Source organism: Rhinolophus ferrumequinum, chromosome 2 (genome assembly GCF_004115265.2).
Source record: "Rhinolophus ferrumequinum isolate MPI-CBG mRhiFer1 chromosome 2, mRhiFer1_v1.p, whole genome shotgun sequence".
Lineage (NCBI taxonomy): Eukaryota > Metazoa > Chordata > Mammalia > Chiroptera > Rhinolophidae > Rhinolophus > Rhinolophus ferrumequinum.
This window is the reverse complement of record NC_046285.1, coordinates 107,940,450-107,946,613: the sequence shown is the minus strand read 5'-3', so window position 1 is coordinate 107,946,613 and position 6,164 is coordinate 107,940,450. Positions and strand designations below refer to the sequence as shown.

Here is a 6,164-nt window from a genome sequence, read left to right as displayed (position 1 = left end):
CTTATGGGACTCGAGGAATTGAACTGGCAACCTTGTGGTTGAGAGCCCACTGGCCCACGTGGGAATCGAACTGGATGCCTTCGGAGTTAGGAGCATGGAGCTCGAACCGCCTGAGTCACCGGGCCGGCCCTTTATTCCTTATTTTTAAATGGGGTAATGAATGCCTACTTTCTCAGGCCTTCCTCTGGGAGGATTGGCTGAGCTAGCATATGTTAAAAGCCAGTCACATAGTCGGCACTCCACCAAGGTTAAGTGTGTGTGGTATTTTCTTGTCACTGGAGAAATCTGAGGTGAGCTCTGTATGACCAAAAAAAATATCTAGGTATTTGAGAGCATAAATGCAAACAAACCCATTGATTTTTCTGGCCGGGGTTGTATAAGATGTTTCAAATTGAAGTGATAAGCTTTTTTCCCCCCTTCAGGCTAATTATTTCCATGTTTAAAAACGTTGAAGGAAATTGGAGAAAATATGGGGAATTTGTAACTTTGATTAAAGCGTTTCAAATTTTGTGGGGCTGATTTTTTTTCTTCTGAATTTATTTGGTGGCACACACAAGAAGTGTTCTTCCTGGCGAATATCTTTCAAAGAAAATATAGTTTGATCTAGACTGAAAGACCAACTTGTGTGTGTGTTCTCACGTTTACATCGTGCACAGGACTCACCTGATAATTACGTCTTTCCTCACTCAACAGCTCTGAACAGGGTTTAAAGTAACAGCCCTATGATGCCACGATGGGACATTTGCATAACTGGAAAGAACAGACCTTGGGAAGCAAGTTCATTGGCACACAGGGAAAGCATAGCGAGGAAAACACTCACAGTGCTCATGCAACCACACAGCTACAGAAAAAAATTGAATCACTCAGCATGAAGTCTTGGCTTTGGATACCCTTTGTTTAAATATTGACTTTTGAAATGGGATGAAAATTGATATATGCCATGCTGCCACATCTTTCTCGCAGCAGGTTAAGTGGCGGCCATGCAGTCTTGTTGGTTAACCAGCACTGTGTGGTTTCTGATTTACAGCCCTGGTAATTTTTCTGCTCTGGGAATACATTCCATGAGAACACATACTGCAGTGAAAACTATCTTCAAACTTACCTAAGTAAAAGTGAGAATTCTTCCCATATGACCAGTTTATAAATATTTGGATTTTACCTGGGGAACTTCTGAGCCAGTTTCCCCGTCTCTACAAGGGGGATGCCTCCCGGATCTTTGAGGGTCCACAAGTGAAATGGCAGGAGCACCTGCAGGCAGCAAGCGCTCAGCAGGTTCCAGGACCCGGGTGCAGGTCAGGAGCAAAGGCGGGGACTTCGGGTATCAGGATTGGGTGTCCGGTGTCAGCGTGGACACCGTGCAGCGCACAGGCCTTCGGGTGCCTGAGCCGGGCAGGGGTGACGTCCAGACTCTCCCCGAGCGCTTCCTGCACGCTCCCTGCCCCAGGGACCACGGGGAGGGAAGCGGCACCCCCTCTCCTCTGGGAGATCCTCCCGCGATTCCGGAAGGAATCGGCTGTGGGAAGGAGGCGGCAACTCCAAGGCGTACGGCTGAAACCTGCGGGAACCTCAGCGCGCAGTGGCTCCATTCACCCGCTCGGGGGAGGAAGACTGAGGCAGGCGCCCAGCCCCGCGGATCTGCACCAGGCCTGGTTCCGCGAGGGGCGCCCAGGTCACGCCGGAAGCTTCTCCCGGACCCAGTCGGGGAGCAGGTGAGCGGATGCCCGCGACGGAAGCCCGTGGCCTGTGCCTCTCAGTCACCCGGCGTGATGGAGGCGTCTCGGTCCTGACGACCCTGGGACCGGGGGCCGGGCCTGGCCCGCTGGGCTGTGGTCGCCTCCGCCCGGTGACTGCAGCCTTTGGCTTTGGTTCAGGGACGTCTGGGGTTTTAAACGACCGGTTTGGGTTTCTATGGGGACTTTTGTCATCTGAGCATCTCCGTAACTGGGCGAATTTCCAGCATCCCGCGCAGACCCCCTTGTCCCTTGGGATAGCGCGGCAGGCGCCCACCCTGAGCGCCTCTGCGGCAGGTGGCCGGTCCCCCATGTTCGCGCCCAGGAACGCGACAGAAATCGGACGCGAACGACTGGGGACTTCACTCTTGGGGTGAAGAGAGGTGTCGGACTCAGCCGCGAATCGCGGGGGCTGTTGGGGGAAGTGGTTGGAGCGGGGGTAGGGGCCTGGGAAGGAGGTTGCGAAAGTTGCGAGTTCCCCAAACACGCTCTGTCCAGAGCGGTATGATGGGCGCAGCCCTCGTGGACTGTCCCCGAAGGTGATCTGGCCATCGCCCTCCGGGGGCGGCCCCGAGCCCCCGCCCATCCTTCAGCTGCGTTTCTTTTCTGCCCTGGCAACCCTCTCCCAGCTCCTCACAGGGCGGTGTTCTGGGGTGTGGGTCCCTTTGGTTCGGTTTTGTGTCTAGTTAACTTGATTTATAGTAACATAGTTTGCTGATCATAAAGTTAAATGCAGCCATCGTAGGCGGTTTGGGAACTAGGGAAAATTATTTTCAATGTTAAAACCCCTTTGATCCCGTTGCCCAGAGATGCCAGCAGTGACCAGGATCTGGGCAGAGCATGGGGCCAGCCCCTCTCTGCGCCTGTGGGTTCTCTCCCTGAGTCAGGCAGCCTGTTGAACTTGGGGTTTTCATTGTTGCTGAAATGTGGAAAGGATTATGTCCTCCTGGTGACCACCCAGCACACACACAGCACAGGGGCTCAGCCCCATCCACCCTCTGGGCCCAGGGAGACAGCGTTTGGGCTGCACCCTTCAGGAGGGGCAGAGGGGGCAGCAGGGAGTGCGTGGGGACAGCACCACAGCTGTGTTCAGGAATGAGCCTGGTAAATTGGGTTTGGCTGAGGCAAGCGGGCCAGCTGGGAGGGAGGGTGAAGTGGGCATTCTCTGCAGATCTTGCCAGGGTCAGAGGTGGGAGCCATGTAAGAAAATCCTGCTAACTCTCAATCTGCCAGAAACCCACCTTCTCCTGGGGTGGGCAGGGCACGAGCTCCCCCACCAGGAGGCCTTGGCATCCTCCTGCTTCCTGCTCTCCACACTCAGAGAAGGCCAGGGCCTCAGCAGCACCGTTTCCAGAAGGAAGGGGGAAGAATTTGATTCCTATCTACAACAGGCAAAGAACCCAGAGCAGGAAAATTAGAGTGCTCCCCCAGGTTCAACGTTAAAAGGTAAAGCGGAAAATTCAATGAGAAGAAATTTCTCTGTAAGGCCACATATAGACCTTCCCCTCAAAATAAAAAAAAAATCTGCTGTGATTTTTCCACAGGTTCGTGATCACTGGGACTGCGTCTCATTCTTATTTTTATTACTCACGTCTTTCATTTCTCGGCACCTGCTGTGTGCCAGGGTCTTTGCCCAACACAGAGTGGGATGAGGGCTGAGGGAAACTGAGGTCCAGAGAAGGAAAGGGACCCAGTGTCCTCAGGGCGCCCTTGGGCCCCAAGTGCCAGCTCCATCTCGACCTTCAGCCTCCCCCCAGCCAGGTCCCTGGGGTGAGAGGGGCCTAGAAAGCACCAGTGGAAACCTAGTCCCTTAGCCCAGCATCTGAAAGGGCCAACCTGCTCAGACTTCAGGGGGCTCTCATCCCCAAAGATGGCCCATGGTCAGCATTGGTGGAGACCACTGATTGAGTAGGACATGGCAATTTGATAAGTTCCAGGAGAGAGAGGAGTGACCGAGACCTGGGTGAGGGTTAGGTGGCCCCACAGCTCAGCCTGGCCTTCGTGGTGCATGGCGGGAATGGACTGGAGGGGTGGGAAGGCAGGCCCACCTCCTGTTCTGGAAGCTGAGGCACAGCTCCCCACATCCCACCCAACCCTTTCCTCTCCCGAGCGAGAGCGTGTGTGGTGGTTGGATTTTGCTCAGGTCTCTCCTCATTTACTGTGTGAGTGTTCTGTGTTGCTAAGCAGAAAGCACATACTCTGAGTACATCTTCCTTCTGCAACTTTCTGGTTTTCCCCCAGAGTTGATATTTGCTTAACTTTTTTGCTTACTAATCTCCTTTGAACTTGAAGCCATGTCTTCTGTCCCCAGTCTGTAACACACTTTTCAATGTGACTTTCCTCATGGTCAAGCCTATCAGTTAACCTCTGCATTCTGATGAGCGTGGGGGATCCAGCTCAGGCCAAAGGCCAGCCCCCTCCCCCTACCGCCACCCCTGCCCCTGGCCTCCCCTCTGTGGGTATGTCAGGGAAGCAGGAATGCCACCTCTTCAGCTCCCTCCCTCGGAGGAAGGAAGGCGGAAAGAGGAAGGCAACTGAAAAGCTCTGTGGAGTGGGGCTGGGTGGGAGGAGGGCCTGGGGCGCTGGGCCAGTGTTCAGGACTGTCTGGCTGGGGACCCCAGGCATCTCTTCTCTCTGGCCTGGGTTCCACTTAGGGGTCTCCATCACCCAGGCTGGGCAGCTGTCTGCCTGTTTCTGTGGATTGCTAGGGGATGGGGTGAGAAAGAACTTAGCACAGGCAGGCAGTTTCCTGCTCTGTTCCCCCACCCCCAGGAGAGTGTGCCTGCCGCCCCCCCTGTCACCCCCACAGCTGCCTCTGACAGCTCCTCCCAGCCCCTGCCTCCCACAAAGGGAGCCACAGCTGAATTAACATTGCAGGAGGAGGAAGTCACTAGTAGGAACAAATGTTTTTTAAAAAGTAAAGATGGGGGAAAGTCAGAAGAAGATAGGTTGTTGGGTTGCAGGGAGAGTTTACAGGCCAGCGTGGGGACCCTTGGCAGAGGCCAGAGAGTGAAGGTGTAAGAGGGAGAAGCTGAAAGCTGGAAAGTGCCCTCAGCAGCCTGGCCTCCACCCTCATGTCACCTGGGGTGAGGTTGCTTCCTGCCTTTTGGGTGATAAGTGCTGTGCTGTGCTTCCTCTGAATGTCTGGGGGGGGAGGGCTGGACCCCAGGCCCCTCTAATAATGGCTGGGCCGGTACTCCCGCCTTGCTCAGCCTCCCACCCCGACTCTCCACCCTTCATCCCAGTGAGGCTGAAATGCTGCAGCCCCACCCAGGAAGCTCCGTCAAGTGAGCCTGGATCCCCTTGCCTCACGTTCTCCACGCTGGAAATGAGACAGTTTAGTTAACATGTTGTTAGGCAGACAGGAAATATTCCTGGTGAAATAAGCAAAAGACAGCCACATCCTGAAAATCCAGGTTCTGGAATGTCTCCTTCACTCCAGGACAAAGATACGAGAATGCGCCCTGAGGTTAATAAATTATCATCTCATCAATCCCTTTTGGCCGATGAAGGAGCAGATCTGATAGGTAGGGATGGATTCGTTAATCCCTTCAGGATCTAATAGATAAGGATGGATTGTTAATCCCTTTGGGTGGGCAAACAGGACGAACCTGGTAGGTTAATTCAATTAGAAGGCGCCAGCCCCTTTCCACAAGCAGGCAAGGGAAGGAAAAAAGTAAGAACTTTTGCCTCAGTCACTGGGCACCTCCATTCAGGACCCCCTCCCATACGGGGGCTCTGACCCTTTGCTTTCAATAAACTATCCTTTTTTTAAAAGATTTTATTGGGGAAGGGGAATAGGACTTTATTGGGGAACAGTGTGTACTTTCAAGATTTTTTCCAAGTCAAGTTGTCCTTTCAATCATAGTTGTGGAGGGTGCAGCTCAGCTCCAGGTCCAGTTGCCATTGTTAGTTGCAGGGGGCACAGCCCACCATCCCTTGTGGGAGTTGAATTGGCAACCTTGTGGTTGAGAGGACGCGTTCCCACCAACTGAGCCGCTCAGCTCAAGATGCTGTGTTCAATCTTAGTTGCAGGGGGCGCATCCCACCGTTCCTTGAATAGAACCAGCAACTTTGTGGTTGAGAGCCCACTGGCCCATGTGGGAATCGAACGGCAGCCTTTGGTGTTAGAAGCACAGAGCTCCAACCACCTGAGCCACCAGGCCGGCCCTAAACTATCCTCTTTTAAAAGATAAAACTCCTCACCTCTCCTTGGTCTGTGTTTCCATTCTTCGGTTTCACGAGACACAATCCTGACACAAAGAAAACATTCTACATCAGAAATACTTCTTACCTCAAACCATCACAAAGGAGCCCACCTCCCGGGCTATCCAGCTGCCTGTTGTAGGGACCTGGCTGGCTGGGAAGCGGGACTGGGGGCACCCAGCCAGCATTCAGCACAGCAAGGAAACGAAAACAGCCTGCCTCTCACAT

At 53.7% G+C, this 6,164-nt stretch overlaps 1 protein-coding gene across 1 annotated transcript in view; it reads left to right on the top strand.

Annotated features, from left to right (window-relative positions):
- The first annotated feature begins 1,561 nt into the window (after positions 1 to 1,561).
- ITGB2 (integrin subunit beta 2) overlaps positions 1,562 to 6,164 on the top strand; it is a 30,041-nt gene continuing 25,438 nt past the window's right edge. Inside the window, exon 1 of the mRNA XM_033132054.1 lies at positions 1,562 to 1,709. The gene's annotated coding sequence lies outside the window, so the exon portion shown is untranslated. The remainder of the gene's footprint in view (positions 1,710 to 6,164) is intronic.